The sequence below is a fragment of the Macrotis lagotis genome, chromosome 6 (assembly GCF_037893015.1).
Source record: "Macrotis lagotis isolate mMagLag1 chromosome 6, bilby.v1.9.chrom.fasta, whole genome shotgun sequence".
NCBI lineage: Eukaryota > Metazoa > Chordata > Mammalia > Peramelemorphia > Peramelidae > Macrotis > Macrotis lagotis.
Genome location: NC_133663.1, coordinates 57,963,940 through 57,990,805, shown reverse-complemented (window position 1 = coordinate 57,990,805; position 26,866 = coordinate 57,963,940).

The following is a 26,866-nucleotide window of genomic DNA, read 5'->3' as shown; positions in this document are numbered from 1 at the left end:
CAGTCAACTCCTGTATCATAAGACCTTGTACTTTGTGCCCTCTTTTCATCTGAGTGGTCTAATATGGCCAAATTTCTATGTACCCTTTCTTTTCTCTCCTTTTCACCAAACCCCTTTGGCTTCTATAATTTTTTTAGGCTATTGACTCTGTGGTAATAAATTGAATTGCAACGGAGTCCTGAATCCAAATTCTTTCTAAATTCTTTCTAAATCCTTGAGATCCAGTAAACTGTCTTTTAATTTGAGGTCCTATGTCCTATGTCCTAAACTTCTCTACCATTTTTTTTTTTGCACACAACTAAGATTTGGGGTCATGACATGAGAGGCAGGGATTCCACTACCCCTCACATATTTCCCTAGGGTGTCTCTTTTTCTGCAAATAACTGCCAATCATGACTAGCAGTGCTTGCTGTTGTTGAGTTGTTTTTTGGTCATGTCAGCGTGAGAGTGGTGTACTATAGGCTATACTGCCATAAGCCTCTTTAGTTATATCTCCCATGGCCTTTACATACTTTTCTAGGTGATGTCTTATCAGCATAAGACTTTCATTTACTTTTGCTGTTTTTGTTCAGTTATTTTCAATCAGGTCTGATTCTTTGTTGTCTCCATTTAGGGTATTCTTTGCAAAGATACTGGAGTGGCTTGCCACTTCCTGCTTGATTTCATCTGATGAATGAGGAAACTGAGATAAACAAGATTGAGGGACTTGTCCAGGGTCATACAGTTAGGTGTCTGAGATGAATCTTTCTGAATCCGGACTCAGCTGTCTCTCCTAGCTGTTAAAATAGCTTAAAAATGATAATAAACTAATATGAACTAATATGGAATACCTGGATATTAAACTCTCCTACTAAACAACAGCAATGAAAAGACAACACAGATAATTATCATAGTATACAATTTGCATATCATGTAATGGTTTAGAAAGTTCTTTACACATACCACCTTATTGATCCTTAGATAATTCCTTGAGTTAGGTAATATAATTCATTATTTTTATTATTATTATTATTATTATTATTGTTATTATTATTCCCTATTTTCATTTAGAGAACATTTTGATTAGGAGAAATGAATGGAAACGCCCCATATCATGTAGTTGATACGGCTCTGAACTTTGACTTGATGTAATGTCAGAAAAGGGGGAGGAAAATTTCCAGCATGTTGGGTTGATCCATGGAAATTAACTTGAGAAAACCTGGACAGTGGTCATAAAGGAAGTGTAGGCATGGATGGCATTTGATTTTCATCACTGAAAAGAAATTTCTTATCTACTGACTTCAAATCTGCTTTCTTTTCAGGACAAAAGTTTGTATAAGCTCTTTGGATCTCAGGATTCCCCATATGTACAAAGGGAATGTTGTATTAGATAATCTTTGAAGTCCAAGTTTTGTGATTCTTCTAGGCAACTAGGTGGTCAGTGAATAGCATACTAAGCCAAGAACTTTGAAGACCTGAGTTCAAATCTGGTCTTGGACACTTAGGAATTGTGTGACCCTGGACAAGTCACTTAGCCTCCATCTTCTACAGTTTATTTAACTATAATGGGAACAATAATATCACCTGTTAGGCTTGTCGTAAGAGATAATATTTGTATGGTTTTCTATATGTGTTATATCCTTAATTCAATATTTTGCAGTGTCAGAATCTGAACATTTCCTCATTTACCTAACCACTGCCTCCAGCATCTATCTCCTCTAGCTAAACTTGGTATAATCCAACTTCTTTGTCCAACTTTGTTTGCTTTAATGTCATTTTTATATCCTTTTAAAGCTCTTTGAGAACTATGTTGTTGGAGTCTAATTACCCTCAAAGAAAGACATAGCTTGATGATTTTTATTTTGGTAACTCTTTTTCTATCATTTTTTCTGTTTGTAGTCTTCCTTCTAATTTCATCTATCAGTGTTCATTGATTAAACTTCTTGTTAGGTCTAAGGAAGAAGGTCAAAAGTCCACAGGTATTCAGATCACAAAAGCCTCACTGGGAGGAGGTAAGAAATTGTGCAAGGCAGGATCCTCAGAGGATCCTCTAGAAAACTTCTGAACTGGGGAGTCCCCTGCTGGATCTCTTTTTCTACTAGGGTTCTACTAGATGGCTTCTTTTACCCTCTCTAGACCTAAGTCCAGGGTGGTAGACCTGGGACATGAACGTCCCATCTCTTAGAGCAGGGGCTCTCTGGCCCAAGGGCCATATTGGTCTGGTGTTTCCAAGGCAACTGCAGGCAGGACTTGAAATTCAACAAATCTAGTAGCACTTTAGAGACGCATTAATTATATGTTTGACCAAATATAGCCCATGAATGATGTTATAAGTATCCAAATAGCCCTTGGATAAAAAGTTTCCCTATCTCTATCTTAGAGAAACAAAGAGTCTCCTTCATCACAATCTCCCACTGAGTTTACTTTCTTATTCTATATAAATAATTTTGCCAATTTTTATACCTGATGTTGAGCTGACTCTGCAATGTAGTGGGAAAACAATATATTTTGAATGAGGTGACACTTTTTTTTAAAGTTTTTGTAAGGCAATGGGGTTAAGTGGCTTGCCCAAGGCCACACAGCTAGGTAATTATTAAATGTCTGAGGCTGGATTTGAACTCAGGAACAACTGACTCCAGGGCCTGTGCTCTATCCACTGCACCACCTAGCTGCCCCTGAGATGGCACTTTTATGGTCCTGACTTTGCAGCTCACTAAATGTGGGATCTTGAACAAGTCACAGATGGTTTCCAACTCTCTTTCAAGTTGTAAAAGAAAGATAATCCCTTCATGATTCTATGAAGCAGGTAGAGACTCAGAATTGCATCCAGGATGAGCTGTCCATAATGTGAATACAGTAGTAGACTACACTAGGTATATAGTCTATATCAAATATGGGACCTCTGATGAAGATACAGTTGAAACCCATTTTGACCTCATTGAGTCTGATGCTGATTTTCATGTGAGTGCAAGGTACCTAAGAACAAAGAGTGTTTCATTCTTTATCTTTGAATCCCCAATGTTTATCACTTAATAAGGGATTAATTAATATCTATTATTTAATTGGCTACTTTTGCTCATAGACAAGTCTTGACCAATGTTGGGGATGTCTCAGGAGATACACAACCCACCCCTTGATTAAAATAGTTATAAAAGTCATTGTATTTAAAATATTGAAGGTTTGACATACAAATGATTAGCTCCTTGCTATTCCCTACAATTTTGCTTTCTGTTCTGGGATATGTTCCTGTTTGAAAGACCATTCATATTATCTGTCTCAAACCACTGGACTTTGGTGATTCTGAGATATCTTGGTCCCAACTTGTTCTGCTTTCTCAGTTTTTGTTTGCTTGTGTCTCAACTTGGACACTTCCTCCTTGGCCTTGGGTAGGAATAAGTTTTCCCTGATCCTAATCTTTGTACATGTTGACCTTGAGTCAGCTGGGATATAATGCTTAGAAACTCATTGTGGGTCTAATATAGGTAGTTTTTTATATTATCATTTATGTTGGTTTTTGACAAATGTGATAGAAGAGCATGACTGTAGATAAAAATCTATTAAATGTTAGATGCAAAGTAACCACTTGAACAAAATGTAAACATGTGGGGTCTTATATTGTGGAAAGAACACTGGACTTGGAGTCATAGAATCTAATTTTGAATGTCATTTCTGATGCTTCCCACAACTATCTGGGTAAATCAATTTATTCCTCTGAGCTTCAATTTCCTCATCTATAAAATGAAAGGGTTAGTCTAGAGGACATCTGGGGTCCCTTTTAGTTCCAAATCTATGATCTAACTGTGCTCAATGGTCTTTTTGGTCAGTATTCTGTCTTTGACAGTGATGGGACAAGAGATATTTGCAATTATCCTCTGCTTGTGACATCTGCTTTAAAATCTTAAGGATACTTAACCCCATTGCCTTAAAAAAATCTAAAAAAAATCTTAAGGATGTACCCTCCTTATAAAATCTATTATGTATCTATCCTCCATGAGTTTATCTAAACTGTTTGTAATGTCTTCAGTTATCCCTATAGGATCTAGTTTCTTTGGCTGACTTAGTTGTCATTATTAGTTCAGTACTAGCCTCCTTCATTATATTAGTATGTAAGAGAATAAAAAAAGAAACCAAGTGTTTTTTAATGAAATTTAGTTCATTTTATTAAGAAATATGGGTCAAAAGACACAGAAATAGTAGAAAGGGGTGGAAATGTACAGTACATGCCTTAAAGAACAGACATATGGAAAAAAAGAATTTATAAGGGACATTTCAAGAGGAAAATGCTAGTAATCATGATTCCATTTGCTGCTCTAATGATATGAATGAAGTTTTGAAAAATTGGCCTGGGTCCTTGTCTCACTACTGCAGAAGTCATTTTTATGAAATGACTTCTTTACAAATTAATTTCCTGGGGATACTGGAGAATGTTGGGAGAGAACCACAAGCACCCACAGCATATGAGGTGTCACAGATAATAAACACATCTGGGGACCCAGAGATGACTTACCAATCAGAGAGAAGAAGGCAAGCTAAGAGCAAAACGGTCTTACCTTCATTCTGGGCTTATGCCTCCTTGCAAGTTCTTTCCAGAGGCCTGATAGTGGTTTCCAGAGGTCTAACAGCAGCATTGCTTCTTGCAGCCACATTTTTGTTGGCAGCAACCCTTGCCACAGCCACAGCCCTTGCCACAGCCACAGCCACAGCTGCCACAGCCGCCACAGCAGCAGGTGCGGCGGCAGCAGACGACCGCGGGGCTGCAGCAGCCGCCACAGCAGCCACAGCAGCAGGGGCAGCAGGCAGAACAGCAGCCCACCCGGCGGCAGGTACATGTAGTTCAGCAACCACCACCGCAGCGGCCACAGCCGCCGCAGCCACCGCAGCCACCACAGCCGCCACAGCCGCCGCAGCCACCGCAGCCGCCGCAGCCGCAGCCGCAGCCGCCGCCGCAGCCGCCGCCACAGCCGCCGCAGCCGCCTCCACAGCCTCCACAGCCACAGCAACCCATAAGGTCAGTAAAGAGGGTTCAGGTCACATGAGGAGAGAAAGGACTCGAGAGGTGAGTGAAATCTCTTGCTCTCCTTCTCCAAGGTAGCCCTTATATACCCTTCTGAGGAGACTTGTTCAAGGACATGGGATGCTATCTTGTGATTTGTCATACTTTCTAAAGATGACTCTTATTTACTTCCTTCTTGTATGCTCGAATTTAATTTAATGGCTTGTTTTCATGATGAAACTTCTAGTTCAAAGTTAAATTCTAGTAGAAAGAAAAAAACCTAAAATTGCAATCATAGGCCAAGAGTCTAGTAAGATGGTGATGCTCTTTCTAGGATCTCATAGGAGGAGAATGTCATATGATATCCCTAGGACAGAGATATGCTCATCTTGGACACATATTTTAATCTTGGTGTGATATCCAAGTTGCAACATATTGAGGACACCTGACCATCTCAAACTATTGAGAGCTGAAGAACGTTTAAATGACATCACCTGATTGTGTTGACCTGAAATTGATGTTTGTTATTTTTTTGCCCTTCATTCTTGAAAGAAGACCATGAGGTCCTAGAGTGATATCATGACAAGCGCATGAATTGGATTTGAGTGAGTTGGTGGGAGGGGTTTAATCACTAGCCTTATTTTCCTCTCCAGAGCCATCTGGGTCCAGTGGTCAGATATGAGTAGAGTGACTAGAGATGACCCTGGATGAAAGGCAGTTGGGTTAAGTGACTTGCCAAAGGTCATACAGCTAGTAAGTGTCGAATGTCTGAGATGGATTCGAACTCCCATCCTCCTGACTCCAAGGCCAGTGTACTCAGTTAATTTACACTGTTAGGAAATTTCTCTTTCTGTTATGTCTTTTGAAATATGCTATTTTGATTCATAATATAATACATCAACTTTTAAGTGATTATTTTAAAATTTTGATTTAGCAAACATGTTAGATATCTATCTAATGTATTAAATTCTCATATAAGGACTAGAAAAACAGTCGTTGTTCTCTAAAAGCTTACTTTCTTTTTTTTGCAAGTGAACTTTAATTTATTACTATTATTACAATAATTTTGTTATAAGAGTAAACATAACCCCCCTCCCCGCCAAAAGATGAGAAACCTCAAGAACAGTGAGAGAGAAAGAAAAAAAAATGTACTTCAGTCTGTGTTCAGATTCCAATGGCTCTGTCTCTGGGGTGAGTTGCTTTCTTTATCATAAGTCCACCAGAGAAGTTGCTTCAATGTTTTTCCCACAGTTCCTATTACTAGTTGCACCTCCACTCTATTTCTCCCCACTCTCATTTATTCTCTCTCTCTCTCTCTCCCCACTTTCATCCTGGCCCTGTCCAAAAGTGTGTTAAATTTGAGTACCCTCTCCCTCAATCTTCCCTCTCTTCTATCACCTATTCCCCCCTTCCCTTCCCCCATTCCTCCTTATCCCATCCCTTTCTTCTCATTTTTCTCTAGGGCAAGATAGATTTCCTCACTCTATTAAGTGTGTATGCTATTTCCTCTCTGAGCCATTTCTGATGAGAATGAAGGCTCACTCATTCCCCCTTGCCTTACTCCTTTCCACTCCATTGAAAAAGTTTTTTCTTGACTCTTAAGTGAAATTTCTTAGCTTCTTCTTCATCTCCTTTTCCTTCCTCCCATTACTTTCCTTTATCACCCACTGACTCCATCTTTTTACTATATTATACTATTCTATTCCACTCCTTCCTTTGCCCTATCTATGTATGCTCCTTCTAACAGCTCTTATAAATGAGACTAATGTCTTGGGCTGAGGAAATGAGTAAAAAATGAATTATTATTATTATTATTATTATTATTATTATTATTATTATTGTTGTTGCTGCTGTTGTATAGATGAGAACCCTGAGATTAGGAGAAGTGAAGGGAAATGCCCCATCTCAGTAGTTGATAGGTTTCTGAACTTTGACTATGATGTAATGTGACAAAAAGGGGATGAAGCCCTTCCGGGATGTTGGGTGGATGCCCTGAAATGAACTTGTGAGAAAACCTTGGTAGTAGTCATATAGGATCTGTAGGCATGGACAGGTTTTGATCTACAATACAGAAAGGAATTTTCTAAATCTACTGACTCCAAATCTACAGATTTCACTACAAAAACTTGGGATAAGCTTTCTGGACCTCAGGATTCCTAAATGTAAAATGGGAATGTTGCATGAATGGTGAAACTCTGACTGGAGGGCTGTAATGGTTTGGCATCAAGGCAACTACCTGCAGGACTTGAAATTCAATAGAATTAGTAGACTTTTTGAATTAATTAAATATTTGACTACATGTAACCCATGAATGATATTAAAAATGTCCTAATGGTACTTGGAAGGAAAAAAAAAGGTTCCCTATATCTGTCTTAGAGGAACAGTCTCCTTCCTTCCCATTTTCCTCATTAATGAACTCACTTTATGCAAATAGTTCTGCCATCTTTTATTCTTAATGATGGGCTAGCTCTGGAATGTACTGAATGGGACAAAAATGGGAAAACAATTTATTTAGAATAAATAACTGTGAGAACCTTATACCCTATGACTACTGTGGCTCTCTCTCAACAGCTCCCAATATCATACAAGTACCTAACTTGGAAAGTGTCCATTTCAAAAACTGGTTTTGAGAACAGTGAGAAAAGAGCACTGTCCAATTTTCGAAAACTTCATTCATATCATTACGTCAACAAAAAGGATCATGATTTCTACCAATTTTTCCTCTTGAAATATCTCTTTAGAATGTCTATATCTATTTATTTGTTCTTTGGGGCATGTACTACGTACACATTACCCTTTTTCTGTGTCTTTTAACACATATTTCTTAATAAAATGGACTAAACTTCAATTTTTATAGAAATATGGACTCCTTTTCTTTTGTTCTCTTGTGTTTATATTGCTATCACATTTATCATAAACCACTATAAATGAAAACATAAAAGCCTACCTATACTAGTCCCACATGAATTTCTAAGTATTATGCCACAACCACTTCAGTAAGAGTCAATGCCAGTGCTCTTAGCTTAAAGTCACAGATGGCCTCCATGGACACTTGTAGGCAATTTCTTTTTCTGTTACATCTTGTGATTCATAACATAATATATGAACCATTAAGTGATTATTTTTAAATTTTGATTTAGCAAGCACTTATTATACATCTGTGATGTGCTAAATTCTCAAACAAAAAAGTATAGAAATACAGTCCTTATTCTCTAAAAGTTTACTTTCTAATAGAAAATTTAAGACATGTAAAAAAATAAGTATCTCCCACCTCCGTGTCCTTATCTCAGTTGCTCCCCATCAGAATTTCTACCCCCTTAGAAGCCTCATCTTTTTTAAAAAATGAGATGTACCTCTATTTTATTTTATTTCATTTTATTTTTGTAATTTTGAACCAATTTTTTGGCAAGGTATTGAGTTTTACAATTTTTCTCCCTCCCTCATTTCCCTCCTCTATGACCCCAACAGAAAACAATCTGATAAAGGGTATATATTTGTAAGGATGCTAAATACAGATCAAAATTGGATGTATCATGAGAGAAGAATCAGATCCAAATGAAAGAAAGAAAACATTAGACATAACAAAATTACAAAATACACAATACATAAGTCAACTTTGTAAAACTGAAGGTAATAGGCTTTGGTCCTTTTATAAACCTCACAGTTCTTTCTCTGGATATGGATCGAATTTTTCCATCACAAGTCTAAAAATTTTGTTTTTACTGTTGAGATGAGTTAGTGTGAAATATGTTTTTCTGGTTCTTCTCATTTCACTCCACATCAATTCATGCAAGTCTTTCCAGGTTTTTCTGAAGTCCCATTCCTCATGATTTCTTATAGAACCATAGTGTTCCGTCACATTCACACACCAATTTGATCAGCCTCCCCCCAGTTGATGGGCATCTCCTCAATTTCCAATTCTTTGGCTAGATGAAAAGGGCTTCTATGAATATTTGTTAACATGTGTGATTTTTTCCCCTCTTTTCATGATCTCTTCAGGGTATAGACCTAGTAATGATATTGTTTGATGAAGGGTCTGCACATTTTTATTGCCCTTTGAAGACTCAGCTTTTTTTAAAGTTCAGCTCAACTACAATCTGCTATATAAAGTTTATTTGATCACTCCTATGTGTAAATTGGCCCCTGAGAAAATTTTAGGCTTTCTTTTTTTTTTATCAAGAGGCAGTGTGAACTCATCAGTGATTACTGTCCTTCATAATCACAGAAGATCATGACATCAGAAGAATGATGACATGATTGGCACATTATGTTGATTATAGTGAAGGGAATGTGTTGCAAGGACATCCTCCTCTAGGAATAGGTCTTCACTCTATGGCTTTACTTTGGGATAAGGTTTTTGGATCTCAGAATCCCTATATGTAAAATGGGAATGTTGCATTAGATAATCATTTTAATTAGACTTTAATCATTCTTCTAGTTATTTAGGTGATATAGTGAATAGGATACTAAGCCAGGAACTGTGAAGTCCTGAGTTATGGTTTAGTCTTGAACACTTAAAGAAACATCACTTAACCTCTATCTTCCACAGTTTATTCACCTGTATAATGGAGATAACAATATCAGTTATCTCTTAGGATTGTTGTGAGCTTTCCTATTTGTTGGGATGTCATAAGTGCTATATGTTTAATGCAATCTTTTGTTAGAGCTTAATCATTGTCTCATTCATTTTCTCATTCTTTGGTGGATTTATTTCCTCTTCTAAACTTGGTACAATCCAACTGCTTTCCTCATCTTTGTTCTCTTTAATGTCATCTTTACATACTTCCAAAGCACTTTGGGAACTGTGTTGTTACATCTGTGTGTTTCTGAAAGGAAAAAGTAGTTTCTTGATTTTTTTTGGTAAATTTTTTCTATCATTTTTTTCTATTTGTAGTCTTTCTTCTAATTTCATCCTGCAATGCATAATTAGTTTTCATTGGTTAAGTTTGTTTCTGGGAATGAGCAAGAAGTTCAAAAGTCCACGGGCACTCAGATCGCAAGATCCTCCCTGGAGATCAGAATTTGGGCATAGCAGGAAACTATTTACAGCATCCTCTAGAAAACTCCAGAATTGGGGAGTTCCCTGATGGGTCTCTTTTTTTCTACTAGGGGGTCTATTAGATGTCCTGGATGTGATATCATGACAAGGAATCCAATGAATTGGATTCAAGCACCAGCAGCAGGCTGGTGCTAAGTCACCAGCCTCACTTTCTCCTCCAGAATATCTGTCTTCAGTGACCAGATATGATCAGGGTCACTAGAGATGGCCCTGCATACAATGCAGAGATGCCCAAAATCATGGAGTTAGTAAGTCTCAAGTAAGTCTCAGGTCTGAGACTGAATACGAAATCCCATTCTCCTGACTCCAATGCCAGTGCTCTTAACTAATTGACACTTGTGGGTGATTTCTCTTTCTGTCACATCTTTTGAAATATGGTATTGTGATTTATATTATAATACATCACCCATTAAGTGATTATTGTAAAAATTTGATTTAGCAAGCATTTATTATACATCTCTAATGTTCTAAATTCTCAAATGCAAAAGGGATAGAATTACAGTCCTTCTCTAAAAGCTCTAGATTCTAATAGTAAATTTAAGCCATGCAAAACAATAAGCATCTCTCACCTCTGTGTCCTTTTCTCAGCTGACTCTACATCTGAATTTCTATTCTATAGAAGCCTCAGCTTTTTAAAAATGAGATTTGCCTCTATTTTCTTTTCTTTTCTTTTCTAGTTTTTAACCACTCTTTTTTTTGACAAGGTGTTGAGTTTTACAATTTTTTCCCCTCCCTCTTTTCCCTCTCCTATTCACCCAATAGAAAGCAATCAGATGAAAGCTCTATATTTGTATGCTAAACATAGATGAAAATTGAATGTGTCCTGAGGGAAGAATCAGATCCAAATGAAAGAAAGAAAATATTACAGATCCCCAAATTACATGATTCACAATTCATAAGATAACTTTGAAAAATTTAATGTAATAAGCTTTGGTCTTTTTTATAAACCTCACATTTCCTTCTCTGGATATGGATGGTATTTTTCCATCACATCTTAAAATTTTCTTTTTACTGTTGTGATGTGATACTGTATATAAGGCTTTTCTGGTTCTTCTCATTTCACTCCACATCAATTCATGCAAGTCTTTCCAGGTTTTTCTGAAGTCCCATTCCTCATGATTTCTTATAGAACCATAGTGTTCTATCACATTCACATGCCACAATTTAATCAGCCGAATTGATGGATATCTCCTCAATTTCCAATTCTTTGACTAGATGAAAAGGGATGCTATAAATATTTATGTACATGTGGGATTTTTATACTTTTTCATTACCTATTCATGATACAGCCCTAGTAATGTTATTGTTGGATGAAGGGTCTGCACATATTTATTACCCTTGAAGTCCCAGCTTTTTTGAAAGTTCAGCTCAACTACAATCTGCTATATAAAGTTTTTTTGATCACTCCTGCATGCTAACTTGCCGCTGAGAAAATTTTAGGTTTTCTTTGTATCAAGAGGCAGTGTGAAGTCATCAGTGATTGCTGTCCTTCATAATCAAAGAAGACCATGACATCAAATGAATGATGGCATGATTGGCACATTATGTTGATTATAGTGAAGGGAATGTGTTGCAAGGACAGCCTCCTCCATAACTAGGTCTTCACCCTCTGGTCACACTTGGGATAAGATTTCTGGACCTCAGGATTCCTATATATAAAATGGGAATGTTATATTAGATAATCATTTAAATTCAAATTTTGTGATTCTTCTAGGTATTGAGGTGATACAGGGTTTCTGAACTTTGACTAGATGTAATGTCAAAAAAAAGGGAGGAAGACTTGCAGCATGTTGGGTGGATCCTCTGAAATGATTTTTTTTGTTTCCATGGTATACATTGATCCAAATTGAATGTGATGAGAGAGAAATTATCTCCTTAAAGAGGAAACATAAAGTATAAGAGATAGCAAGATCAGCCAATAAGATATCAGTTTTCTTCCTAAATTAAAGGTAACAGTCCTTGGTCTTTGTTCAAACTCCACAGTTGTTTCTCTGGATACAGATGGAATTCTCCATTTCAGAGAGCCTCAAATTGTCCCTGATTGTTGCACTGATGGAATGAACAAGTCCATCAAGGTTGATCATGTTGCTGTTAGGGGGTACAGTGTTTTTCTGGTTCTGCTCATCTCACTCAGCATCAGTTCATGCAAATCCTTCTAGGCTTCCCTGAATTCCCATCCCTCCTGATTTCTAATAGAACAATAGTGTTCCACGACATACATAATACCACAGTTTGTTAAGCCATTCCCCAATTGAAGGACATGAAATGAATTTTTCAGAAAACCTGGATAGTAGTCAAACTGGATGTGGAGGCATGGAAGGGTTTTGATCTGTATCACTGAAAGGAAATTTCCTATGCTACTGATCTCAAAACTGTATTCTTATCAGTACAAAACTTTTACATAAGATTTCTGGACTTCAGAATTCCTCATATGTAAACTGAGAATGTTGTATTAGATAATCTTTCATATCCAAGTTTTGTGATATTTCTAGGCAGTGGAAAGGATATTTAACCAGGAATTGTTAAGGCCTGAGTTCAAATATGGTCTTGGACACTAAGCAGTTGTATGACTCTGGGCAAGTCACTTAGTTTCTATTTTGACAGTATTTAATTTAGTAAAAGGGACAATAATACCTCTTAGCTCTTGGGGTGGTTGTGAGACATTATATTTGCATGGTCTTCCATCTATGTCATATCTTTAATTCAGTGCTTTGGACAGAAAAAGAGCTTAATCAATGCCGCATTTTTTTTCATTGCCCCAATATCTCTTTAATGCCATTTTTTAGGATTTTTGCAAGGCAAATGGGGATAAGTGGCTTGCCCAAGGCCACACAGCTAGGGAATTATTAAGTGTCTGAGACCGGATCTGAACCCAGGTACTCCTGACTCCAGGGCTGGTGCTTTATCCACTGTGCTACCTAACCACCCCTTTAATGCCATTTTAAAAGCATTTCGGGAACTGGAATTTTAGAGTCTAAGTAACCTCAGTGGAGGAAGTAGTGTCTTGATTTTTTTAAAAATCATTTTTTTCCCATTTGTAGTCTTCCTTCTGATTTCATCCATCAGTGCTCAATTAATTTCCATTGGTTAAGCTTCTTGGAAAGCTGGAACAAAAAGGTCAACAGTTTATAGGAGCTCAGATCACAAGAGCTTCTCTGGGAGGAAGTAAGAAATTGAGTAAGGCAGGAGGTTACTTAGAATATCCTCTAGAAAACTCATAAATTGGGGAGCCACCTTCTGGGCCTCTCTTTTCTCTCTGTAAACATGTCTATGATGCTAAAACTGTGACATGAACTTCCCATCTTTTAGAGGAAACAAAGTAGTCTCCTTCCTCATTCTCTTTTCACCAATGAACTTATTGTCTTACTCAATGTAAATAGTTTTGCCATCTTTTATACTTAGTGTTGAACTAGTTCTGGAATCTACTGTAAGGGGCATAATAGCAAAACAATATAATGAGGATGAGGGGATTCTTTTATGGTCCTGACTTGGCAACTCACTAAATGTAGGTCCTTGAACAAATCACAGATGGTCTCCAAAGCTCTTTCAATTTGTAAAAGACAATTATCCTCAAATGAGTTTATGAATCAGGTAAGGACTCAGGGCATGGGTCCAGGATGAGCTGTCCATGGTGAATACAAAATAGGCATGTGTAGAGTCTATATCAAATATGTTCTGATGAGCAGGTAGGAAGCCTTTATAACTTCACTGAGTCTAGTGTTGATTTTATTGTGTTAAAATCATATGAGATAACATCCTTTTTGGATCACAATGCAATAAAAATCCAATTCAACCAAGGTCATGGAAAAAATAGCAAGAGGAAATTCAGGAAGTCCTGAAAATCTAAGGAGAAATTAATAAAACTGAATGCAATCATTGGGTTAATCAATAAACCAATGATTAATTTGATTAAAAACCCAAATTTCCAGTATCAAAGATAAAAAGGATGGATTTGCTACCAGTGAAGAGAAAAAAATAAAGGAAATAGGAGCATTTTGGCCAATTTTTGCCAGTAAATCAAAAAATGTAAGGAAAAATGGATGAATATTTACAAAAATATAAATTGCCCAGATTAAGATAATATATAAACAACTCATAGCTTACAAAAAAAGATTAAACAAGCTATAAATCAATCCCTTAAAAAATCCACAGGATCAGATAAATTCTCAAGTGAATATTGTAAAAACTGTTAAAGAACATTGAATTTTAATATAATATAAACTATTTGGAAAAATAGACAAAGAAAGAGTTCTACCAAATTCCATATGACACAAATTTGGTACTTATAGATTAGAAAAAGCAAGGAGAATACAGCAATTTTTCAGAAAGCTTAAACCCCATGACCTACAGAGATTTATTTCAGGAATACAAAACTGGTTTGATATTAGGAAAACATTAGAATATTTGATCACACCAATAACAAAAAAAATCACATGATTATCTCATAGAGGCAGAAATTTTTTTTTTTACAAATACAATACCCATTCCTATTAAAAATAGTAGAAAATATAGGAATAAGTAGCATCAACTTAACACCATCAGCAAGCATTATCTGAAATAGGGATAAGATTGGGGTGAAGAAAGAATGTCTGTTATCACCACTATTATTCAATATTACATTAAATATGCAAACTATAGCATTAAAAGAAAAAGAAATTGAAAGAATTAGAATAGGCCATGAGAAAACAAAATGATCACTTTTTTTAAATATGATAGTGTAATTAGTGAATCCATTAAAAAAAACTAGTTGAAATTAGCAATGTCAGCAGAGTTCCAGGATACAAAAAAAACCTCATAATTCATCAGCATTTCCATATATTACCAACAAGGTCATCAAGAGATAGAAAGAAAAATGCCATTTAAAATTCCTGCAGACAATTTAAAACACTAGGGACTCTACCTGACAAGGCCAATCTAGAAACTACACAATTACAAAACACACACACACAAAGTCAGAAATAAACAAATAGAAAAATATTGTTGTGGTTTGGCTGAATAAATAGGATAAAAATGAAAATTCTTCCTAAAATAATATACTTATCAGTTTCACATCAATCTACTAAAAATATTTTATAGGTCAAAAGGCTTTAATATTTTGATTCATTTGACTCTCCATAAGTGATCAGTGTCTGAGATAGGATTCCATCTTAGGTCTTCCTAATTCCATGTCTAGCACTCTTGTCACCCAGAGCAAAGTTACAGCTCTGCCACCCCTATCCCCAAGAAAATTTGCTTAAGGAAACTTACCTGAATGTTGACTTGCAGACTCAGACCTCTGGAGTCAACTACAGTTAACGTCATTATAGTCTGAATCACTAAGGCCAAAAACTAAAGCATAGGATCCATGCTAAGATTCACTGCAATCTGAAATCTAACATAAAATAAAAATAAATCTAACATAATAAATAAAAAATAAAATCTAACATGAAATAATGGTCAATAATATCACCAATATAAAAATGCCAATACCAATATATACTAACATCCCTCATATAAAAGGGTAGAAGCTCTTTGTTGGTCTTGTGCACAGGGCTTTTACAGGAGATAAAACATTGTCCTAATTGGGGGGGGGGGTTACTTATAGTCATCTACTTCCAGAACAGTGAACAGTAAGGTGGAGAAAAAATTAAGGCCAAGGGTTCTGAACTATAGTGGTGCTAAAGCTGTTCAATCTAAGTGTGGGATCTGAGTAAGGAGATCTATTGAGTTCTATAAGGAAGAACAAACCAAGCCAAGTTAGAATCAGGGAACATCAAAGCTCCCATGCTGATCAGTAATGAATTTGGGCTGTGAGTAGCCTCTGTACTTCTATCCTGGATAAGAAAGGGAAAATTAGCCTCAAAAAAGTAAAATGACTGAATGTTCAAAATCAAGAAGTAGTAGCCCAAGACATATTAGATATAATGTGGGGATTTGTGTCAGGAAGACCTGGGTTCAAATGCCATTTGGGACATATGATTTAAATTCTCTGTCCTTTATAACTTATTTACTAAGTCATAGACTATATATTGTTCAGGAGGGATCCCCTGAAATCAAAGATAACACAAGCTTTTCTTACCCATTCTAGAATTTCTCCTATTTATTTTTAAATCCCATAATCTTAGTAGACTACAAACTCCCAGATAAGAGGAATGTTATATTTCCTTTGCTTTTTGCTTAGTCCTATACATAAAGTAGGCTTTTAATATTTGTTGAATAAAATTAGCAACAGTTCAACCAAAGTTGAACAGAGCAGTTTGTCCCAATGTAAATTATAAAGTCAAGGACACAAAATGAAGTCTTATAGGAGACCTATTAAACAATACTTGTAAAGAAACTATGCTTTGGTATCATGGGCAGCTTCAGTGATGTGGATTGCAACCAGGTAGGAATTTAAGAGATTTGTTCAGTCATTCAATGAGTGCCAGGTGGGATCTGAACTCATCTTCTGGATCCCACATCAAGTACTCTTATCTACTGAACCAAGATATTTCTTACTATTTCTTGTGCTTTCTAGTTTTTTTAAGTAGTAAACTAGCAATTATTTTCCTCAAAACAAATTGAAACAAGAAACATTGCTCTTGTGCAGATTGTCCCTTGAAAGTCTTACTTTTTAAATTTATGGAAGCAATAGGGCTAAGTGGCTTGCCATAGGTCACAAAGCTAGGTAATACAATGTCAGGACAGCTGGGTGGCATAGTGAATAAGAGAACCTGCCCTGGAGTCAGGAGGACCTGAGTTCAAATCTGGTTTCAGAAAATTACCTAGCTGTGCAACCTTGGGCAAATCACTTGACCCCATTGTCTTGCAAAAAACAAAACAAAAATTTTAAAAATCAATGTCATAAAATTTGTATGTCAAAGAAAAGTTGGTTTTCAGAGAAAAACATACTAGGCAAGGTCAAGCCGGACAGGTTCATGATTTACTCATATTTGAAAACTGAGGTTATAATGCAGGTGCAAAGTTTCTTCACTAGGGGGTTTCCACAAATTCTTTACTGATAAAGGAGACTTTGTCTATTTTGAAGTATTTATTTTGGAGACCCACTAAGGGAAAAAATCATTATCATTCTAGGAAGATGTGGGAAAGGAGATGGGAAAATTTGAATATTTGAATATTTGAATACCTGGTCACAGCATGGTGGGTCAAAAGCACTGCTATATGGGAAAAATGTGTTTGTCATGTGATGTTTGGCTCATTTCTAGTTCTCCCTAATATTGTTTTTAAATAAAAGAAAACTGTTAATGAGTAATTTAATTAGACTGAAAATATCAAGCGAGGTTGGTAGCAAAATTGGAGATCTTTCATGAAACTCTAATAACAATAACGAGGAAGTGACCTGTGCCCTGGGTCAACTGCCCCCCAGGAGGGTATATAAGGGGTGCCCTGAAGATGGGAGCACCAGGCTTCACTCACCTTTCCCAAGTCCTCTCTCTTCACATCACCTGAAACCTCTTTACTGACACTATGAGTTGCTGCGGTTGTGGAGGCTGTGGCGGTTGTGGTGACTGCGGTGGCTGCGGTGGCTGTGGTGACTGTGGAGGCTGTGGCAGCTGTGGCAGCTGCGGTGGCTGTGGTAGCTGTGGTGGTGGTTGCTGTACCACCTATATGTGCCGCCGTGGGGGCTGCTGTTCTGGTTGCTGTGGCTGCTGCTGCGGCTGCTGTAGCCCCACAGTCGTCTGCTACCGCCGCTGCTGCTGCTGTCGTAGGTGTTGCTGTGGTAGCTGTGGCTGTGGTAGCTGTGGCTGTGGCTGTGGCAAGGGTTGCTGCCAACAGAAATGCTGTTGCCAACAGTGTTGTGGTAAGAAGCAATGTTGCTGCTAGAAGGGAGCAATTAAGTCTGGATCTCCAGAGAATCTGCTGGGGTCATGTTATCCGGGAAGGTAAGACTTTTCTTCATCTCAGACTTCTGCTTCTCTCTTGAATTATCATCTGAGTCCCATAATGTGAGTATGTGTTCTGTGGCTGCTTCAAACTATGTGACCTTCTTATGAGTCCTCTCATGTCATAATTCTGCCCTCCAATAAGGAACCCAACAAAGTGTCTAAAACAATTAGAGGTGGGCACAATCCAAATGACATCAAAACAATTTATTAGATTAATGGGAAAAAAATAGTCATGATTCCTTAACTTTTGACAGCTTTATTTTCTCAAATATATTTTATAAGTGTTTCTGATCTTTCAATGTATATCACCATTCCTTTCTGCTATCTTCTTTCTTGTAACTCAATCTTTTGTTATTATCAATAAAAATGGAACCAAAAACCATAAAGAAGATATCCTTTTCATTATTTCAGGTTTGCTTCTCTCAACAAAAGGAGAGCTTTATGGTCCATATTATATCCCAAGGATGCTTAAGAGTCTCTGTAATGCATTTCTTCTAATGCCAGACTCCTCTTTTCCAGTTGATCTGTGTGAAATTCAGGACAAATAAATAACTTCTTCATTGGTTAATACTAGATTATTCCCTCCACTCCTTGATCGTTCACATTCATAGTGAATTTTTCATTACCTGGTCTGAACACTGCTAAGATAGCTCCTTTGCTTGTATCCAAGCAGCCTGAATGTATGAGGGCAATGGTCATCATTCCTACTTTTAACACTTCTATCAACAATAGGGAGAGTCTAAAAAGGCCTAAAAAGCAGAAAAACACACACCCAATCTTAAAAACTATATTTTTTATAAAGAAAAGTTCTACTCTCTGGAGTTGAGGGTGTTTTCGTTTTTGCTTTTATTTCTTTCTTGGGTTTTGGGGGGGGGGATGCAAAAGAGACTTGCTTTGTTTTTCTTCTCTTCTGACTCCATTTGAAAAATGGGACCTTTGAATAATATGTTATAAAAAATTAGTCCAGAATAGGATCTTTTGTCCTCTTGACTATTAGCAAACATCAATTATCAGGAAAAAATATTCAAGGGGTCAGCTGACTTTTTATTTAGTCATCCCTCACTATAACGTTGGGCACCTAGGTGATTCAGCAGATAGACTGTTGGACTTGGAGAAAAGAAGACTCACCATCCTCAATTCAAGTCATCTCTCTTATTGTTAATTCTATGCATCATTTAATCTATTTTGGTCATGCTTGGTTTTTTTGCTGAAGGTAGGATTTTAGCTAGGTCTTGAAGGAAGCCAGGAGGCTGAGATGGAAAGTGAGAGCAAGTTAAAACTGTTCATCCACAGGAATGTTCCCTCATCAACGCAGTTTAATCGTTCAATGGTTACTTCAGTGAACCCATTATTCGGGAGATCCAGCTTATAAATCTAGTGCCCCCATTTTCTTCATTCATTTTCCAAACCAGAAATTTCATCCTTGGCCTAAATGGCCTATTTAACAAACCAGTCAATGGAATGGAAAGAGAGCTGTCCTAGGAATCAGGAGACTGCTTTGTACTAGCTGAGTAATCATACCTAAGTCACAAACTCTACATGCCTAAGTTTCTGCACATTGAAAATGGCACAAACATAATTCCAAAATAGTTTTCCACATAAAATGGATTGTGAAGAAGTTCTTTGTAAAGATTAAGGTCCTTCATAAATCTGAGCTGCTTATTTTTCCAACTATCTCAGGGCAAGAGATTCTGTAGCTCTGGACAAATTCAACATTTTTTGAAAATGCACCTCAGAGTTCATATGATATTGAAATCTAGTCACAAGAGTTAGAGCTGAAAATACCTTAAAAATTCTCAATTTAAACAATTTCAGTGTTTATAGATGAAGAAATTGAGACCCATTTTCATATTCTCTCATTTTGCTTCACCAAAACACTTCGTTGTGATGGTCGAGGAGAGGAAATGTAACCCCATGTTCAACCATCATCATCCATTTGAGCTTCTATCAGTCTAAAAAACAGAGAATTTATTAAACACCTATGGCATATCAGTGCTAAGCTTTACATCATCTCATTTGATCTTCACAAGATTCCTCTAATGTAAGCTTTAATATGAACCCCATTTTAATTACCTAGCTTGTGTGACCTTGGGCAAGTCACTTAACCCCATTGCCTTGCACAAAAAAAATAAAACAAATTAACAAACAAAAAAAAGATGAGCCCAATTTTACAATTGAGGAAAGTGAGGTAGCTAGAATGATTTGCCCAGGATCAATTTGAACTTAAATCTCCCTAACCTAAGAGTTCAAACTTAACTCTGAGAATTTATGTGAGCTCCGGAAAATCATATGACCTGCCTGTTCCTATTTCCTCATTCATAAAATTATACTGCCTGACCCCTGAGGTCCCAAATAGTCATGGATCTCTGACTTCCTAAGACAAGAGCAATTCTCATAAATCAACACAAATAACTGATTGGGGTGACTTCAAAAGAGTGTGGATTTTCAAGCCACTTGCACAAGAACAAAGAGGTCAAGGAAGTGGGTAGAAAAAGAGGAAGTATGCCAGGAGATCTGACTGCCTTGCAACAGTCCTTCAGCTTCTGATTTTGGCTGTTTCTATCCCCCTTCCAATCCCTAACCAGAGAGCTGTGTCTTTTAGAGACACAGATGGAGAAATCGCAGAACCTCAGAAATGAAGGGAACTTCTGAGGTCATCTTGCCCCCCACACACTGGAATACCATAAAATATTATACAGCCCATGAGAAGGCAGGAATACAAGACCTCCAGATCTAACCCAATCGCTAAAGCGCATCTCTTCTTTTAGGACATCTCTCCTCAAGTCCATTCGCAGTCTTTCTCTTTGGAACATCCATTCAGCTCCTAAATCTGCCTAAACTTGACCCCTCTTCCACATGACTTCCCTTCAGCGTTTTGAAGACAATTATCATGCCCCTCCAAGATTCCTCATGTCTGGACTAACATTCTTTCAGGTGATTCTTACAGAGTATGAAAAAAATCAAGACTTTTCACTTTTCTAGTCACCCTCCTCATGAAGGTCCTTCTGACACTGGGGCATCCAGAGTGAAGTTCAGTTATCCAGATCGGTGTTGGACAGGGCGAAGTTCCGCAGGGCTGCCACCTCCTGCTGTTGGATCCTACACAACCTATGCTAGTATGATTACCAGCAATAATAATAGCTAGTATGGCTTACTAATGTAGGGCGCAGTCAGGCACTGTGGTAATTATTATCCCCTGTGATCCTTCAAACAGCTCTGCCAGGTAGTTCTTGAGGGAGACTATGTCCCACTGTTGTCTCCTTGGGACAACTGGGCGGTGCATTGGATCCAACACTGGGCTTTAGAATTGGGAAGATCTCAGTTCACACACTCCCTCAGACATTAGCCATGTGACACCAGGCAAGCCACTTATCCCAACCTCAGTTTCCTCTTTTGTAAAATGGTAATAACAATAACACATACCTCCCAGGATTGTTGTGAGGATCAAATGAGAAAACAGATATGAGATGTTTTGCAAACCATAGGGTGATATGGAAATGCTAACTAGGAAGCTGGTAGTTCACTACAGAAAAAAAAGTATTTTTTCCAAATTAACTATAGTCTTCTATGAATGAAGCAGATTTTTAAAATTTTGCTTTTCGGGGCAGCTAGGTGGCAGAGTGGATAAAGCACTGGCCCTGGAATCAGGAGAACCTGGGTTCAAATCCGGACTCAGACACTTAATAATTACCTAGCTGTGTGGCCTTGGGCAAGCCACTTAATCCCATTTGCCTTGCAAAAAACAATAAACCTAAAAAAAATTCGCTTTTCCTGTTATCTTTATCTCATTTACAGATTTCATAGTTGTGTCATCTCTGCCCTGTTTCTTGTTAAATAATAAAGGTATTAAACAGCAGAGATCAAAACTGATATTCCTGCCAGAGCTGGTTAAAGATTTTTTTCTCCAAGCTGACATTCAACTTGTAATGACTTCCCTTTGAGTAGCTTTTTCCAAATCCACCTAATTATGTAATTATCCCTTCCACACAGTGGGGGGTTAGGGATGAGGTTCCCTCATGATCTGAAAATCCACATAAAATCTTTTGACCCTCTCTTTACACAAGAGGAGTCTAAATTATTATGATATTGAAAGATAAACTATGTTGATATAATATAATATGATACATATATTGTGCATTTTTAAATTTCTAAACTTTTTCTATGTAATATGATGGTCTTGGCATGTCAACTGTGGCTTCTGCAAAACTCTCAAAAAAATCCCATTTAATTTCTTATGCCAGTCCACCAAATATCAAACTTCAAAGGGGGAAAGTTATAATGTGGAAGGTCTATTTTCCTCAAGTCCATATATCTACATCTTTTCCACAAAAATTTAAGTAGCCTTTACTAAATAATTTACTAAAATCTAGGTAAATCACATTCATGAAATCTCATTAGGGAATGAGGTCAAAAAATGTCCAAAAAAGAAAATGAAGTCAATCTGGCATAATGACTCATGCTAGAGAGGAGCATGCTGCTTCATTTTAATTACTCCTTCCATTTCTATATTTCCTAACCATTCCTATAATACTACTTTAAAGATGTAGCACTAGCTCTCACACATTCCTTCATTCTAAACAGCTTGAAAATGGCTTCAAGATACATTACCATTTGACATCGATTTAAAAAACCATTTCTCAAAAGTTCTCACCACTATGTCTGTTCTTACTAGTCAGCCAAAAGACACAGTTTCATACAAAAGCATTTACAAGTAAATATCAGAGTAAGAAAAATAAAGTAGAGAATTATCCTTTTAAATTTGAAGAAGTCTTCCTTAAACACATGGGAATGGAAGATCAGAGAGGGAACATCTGTGTCCAGGAAGGATATACAAGAGGGGCACATGTGTAGAGGTCTGCCTCCATCCAAACCCAAACCCAAATAGGTCAGCTGGCTAATTTGGAATCTTCAGCACCTGGTCTGTCTTTTGAAATGTCCTTTTCTTTCCTTTTTTTTTTTTTTTTTTTTTTTGGTAACAGATTTGAAGTCAAATCTCTTTTCTATGCCTTTCAAATATAGGATTAAAAAAACTGCCTATACCACAGTTGGTTCCTTGGCATCAACCTATACTTACTCTCAAACCATTTCACATACATGCATTGCAAAAATTGAAAAAAAATTGTAGCTTAAAGACAATAAGGTTTTCCTCAGCCTGATTAAAATTCCTTGAATCTCCCCTGAAAATTTATCAGTTGGGGAATGTAAGCACTAAAAGACTAAGGAGCCATTACAAGATATCTTTTACCATCCCATATCTTTAGTCCTTGATTCCAGTCATCAATATGCAAATAGAAAGATAAACTCTCATGGCTTTAAGTCACCCCTAGGCCGACTTTTCCAGGAAACAGTCATGTTCAAAGTCCTGTAGTTAGCAGACTTCTCTCTTTCCTTGTTGTAAAATAGAGGCAACTATTCAAGGTCTTTTACATCCCTCTTTCCCCAGTTGTATTTACCAGTTTATTTTCAAAATGCTAGTGACTTCAGGCAGGTAGGTGGCACAATGTATAGAATACCAGCTCTGGAATCAAGAGAATGTGAGTTCAAATCCAGCCTCTGACATTGGACACTTAATATCTGCGTGAACCTATGTAAGTCACATAACTGCAATTGTCTATAGAAAAAATCCAATTGTCTATCAAAAAAAAAGTCCTTGGTGATTTTAACACATCAAGGGAAACTAAATGTTCCCTTGCTAACCACCTATGTATCCTGGGTAGCAATTTCCCATTAGCCATTTTTGTGCTATTCAAAGAGCATTTATCCTCTTCAAAAGAGAAAAGAATCATAAAATAAGGGGTATATTCTTTCCTTCGCTGCTTCCCCCCCACTGTATTCTTTCTTTGATCTGTCTTTCTTACAGTCTAACTTAAAAAATAAAACAACCATTTTTTGCTGTCCTTGGTATTCCTTACCAGCTTCATCATATATTGAAATTTAGTCCTCTTAACACTATTCTTACAAGACCAAGTCAAAATTTTCCAATGATCCTTTAATTCCATACCTTTTCCTTCATTTCCTCTTCACCTCTTTAAGATCCAGTTTAATTCATGAGCCTCTGGTCATTGGTTTATGGTCCTTTTAAACAACTCCCAATTTTGTTCTCTGGTAAAATTATTTTTCTTTGATTTTTAAAATTTTTTTTTTATTTTAAACTTTAATACAAAGCAAGAGAAGAATAAAGGTTACTATGTACACAGCAGGAGAAGAATAAAGATTACTATGTACACAGCAGAATATAAGAGAGGATAAAATATAAAATAATAAATTTCCATATCAAGAAAATCTATAATTATTACACTTTATTTCCAAAGTTAGCCACCTTTTCTTTGCTTCCTTGTAGATTTTCTTTTGTTCTCTGCTGGGCACTTTTTAATTTATCTCCATTCTCCTGCACCATTAAGAAGGCTACAATTAAACAGAATGGATAGATAGATAGATAGATAGATAGATAGATAGATACATAGATACAAAGATACATAGATATAGATATAAGGATATACAGATTTATATATTTGTCAGATATATGTTTATATATTCACATAGATATCTAAAAATATACATTTATATATATACTCACTCATAAGACTGTTGTATGTTGATGTCCACCGGTCATCTGTTTTTTTAAAGGTAGAAAACATCTTCCTTCATAAATCCAAGTCTTTCCTTGTTTTTCTACATCACCCAGCTCATCCTTCTGTACATCACAGCAATATTCCAACCCAATCACATCCTTTCTAAGAGATTACCTGTGAAAGTTTTTCCCCCAAATTATGTGCGTTCTTTTTAGTCTTGGCTTCAGAGATTTTACTTATATAGGAAAATTTTAATTTATAAACATTAACATTCTACACTTTACACTTCCACAATACTCTCACCTTTTCATATATTTTAAAGTCCGATGCTGCTGAATCTCTTTCCTTTACATCTTTTCACTCCCAGTTTCTTTGAAGTTTTTGACCTTTTGCTCTTCCAAATGAACTTTGCTATTGTTTTTTTAATTTGATAATTTTTTCTAGTAATTTAATTGGGACAGTAATAAGCAAATAGCTTAGTTAGGATGAATTGTCTTTTTTAAAAATAATATTCAGAGTTACCCATTTTTTCCGGAGCTATAGCATTTTATTCCAAAGGACACTAATTATTTTTCTGAACTCTTTGGAATTTGTTCTCTGAAATTCTTATCCTCATGGCTACTATCCCTACCCAATTTTCCGCTCTCTGTATCAGATGTGAAGATGATGCAGTCTCTTCTCCCCATAGCTTCCATCATTTCAAAACTTTAGTAACCACTTCTTTCCTTTTAATTAGATTCTGGTCTAGAATCACTGGTCTTCTGATTGGTTCCTTCACCATTTGAAAGATGAAATAATATTACAGTAAGTCAAATATTAGTAGCTACTGAGTTTGGGGAAGAGACAGTGCTCTGATTGATACCTGATAAAATGTTCTCTCATCCCTCTTCTATAATATATCTAGTTCTAGGTTTGAGATCTCTTCCCTGAACTCATTTATTCCTGTTCCCTTTTAGGTATCCATTGCCAATATTTCTCTTCCTTCTGATTCCATTGATCTTCCCCTGATGTTCTCCGTCCCCCTCACATCTCTGAATTTCCTCACTTAAATAAGCATTCATAACAGTCATTATATCCTGCCCCCTTGTTAACTATCCTGCCTTTGATTTTGCTTCTCCTGCCATGGCCTGCATCCTTCTTATCTCTATCATTCTTCCAATAAGTAACGAACAGATCCTAGTCCTGGAATTCATTCTATCTGGTCTCAATAATACCCATAAGGTGCAATTTGCCTCCTTGCATTGAGATTGCTGGTTCATCTTCCTTGCTACCCATACGAAGTGTATTTGAATATAAGCCACTCAGAACATGGAGTTTTTCCCCTGCCTCCTTGAATTTTTCTTCTTCTGATTTTCTCTGCTGAATGACTACTCCTATTTTCCTCTTTCATTGTAATTTTTTTTTAACTCTGACCCTGCAGTAATTGGTCTCATGGTTTGGTGAATATAGGCAATATTCTCTTCCTGTTATGATAGGGTTAAAGGCCCTCTGAAATGTTTATTAAATAGACAAATATATCATATCCTATATAGCACATACATATACAGAGTCAAAAATATTTAGTTTACCGTACCAGTCAATAGGTAAATATGCATCTGCCCTGTGGAATATTCTTTTTTAAAATTTATTTATTTACTTTTGAATTTTACAATTTTTCCTCTAATCTCACTTCCCTCCCCCCACCCCCACAGAAGACAATCTCTTAGTCTTTACATTGTTTCCATGCTATACATTGATCTAAATTGAATGTATTGAGAGAGAAATCATAGCCTTAAGAAAAAAATGAGATACAGCAAAATTACATAATAAGACAACTTTTTAAAATTAAAGGTAATAGGCTTTGGTCTTTGTTCAAACTACACAATTCTTTCTCTGGATACAGATGGTATTCTCCATCGCAAGTACTCCCAAATTGTCTCTTACTGCTGGACTTATGAAATGAGCAAGTCCATTAAGGTTGATCATCACCTCCATGTTGATGTTAGGGTGTACAATGTTCTGGTTCTGCTCATACCGTTCAGCATCTGGTCAAGCAAATCCTTCCAGGCTTATCTGAGTTCCCATACCTCCTGGTTTCTAATAGAACAACAGTATTTGTGGAGTATTTTTTCATCTGGTTTTGTTTAATTCAGCATACCTGAAGACCCAGACTCAATAGTCACATAGCAGTAAACATCATAACGTATTTTTATGATTTATTTAACTATTTCCAATTTTATTTCTTGGGGAAGAAAATAATTCACACTCAGAAAAGAACATGCAAGATTTAGGTTGACTGCTCAGGGCAAACTACAATGGGAAGGAAGGAACAAGGAAGGAAATAGAGGGAGAAGAGAAGGAAGCGGGGGAGCCAGAAGGAATGCCAGAAGGCTCTTTTTTTTTCTTAAATAACCAAGTA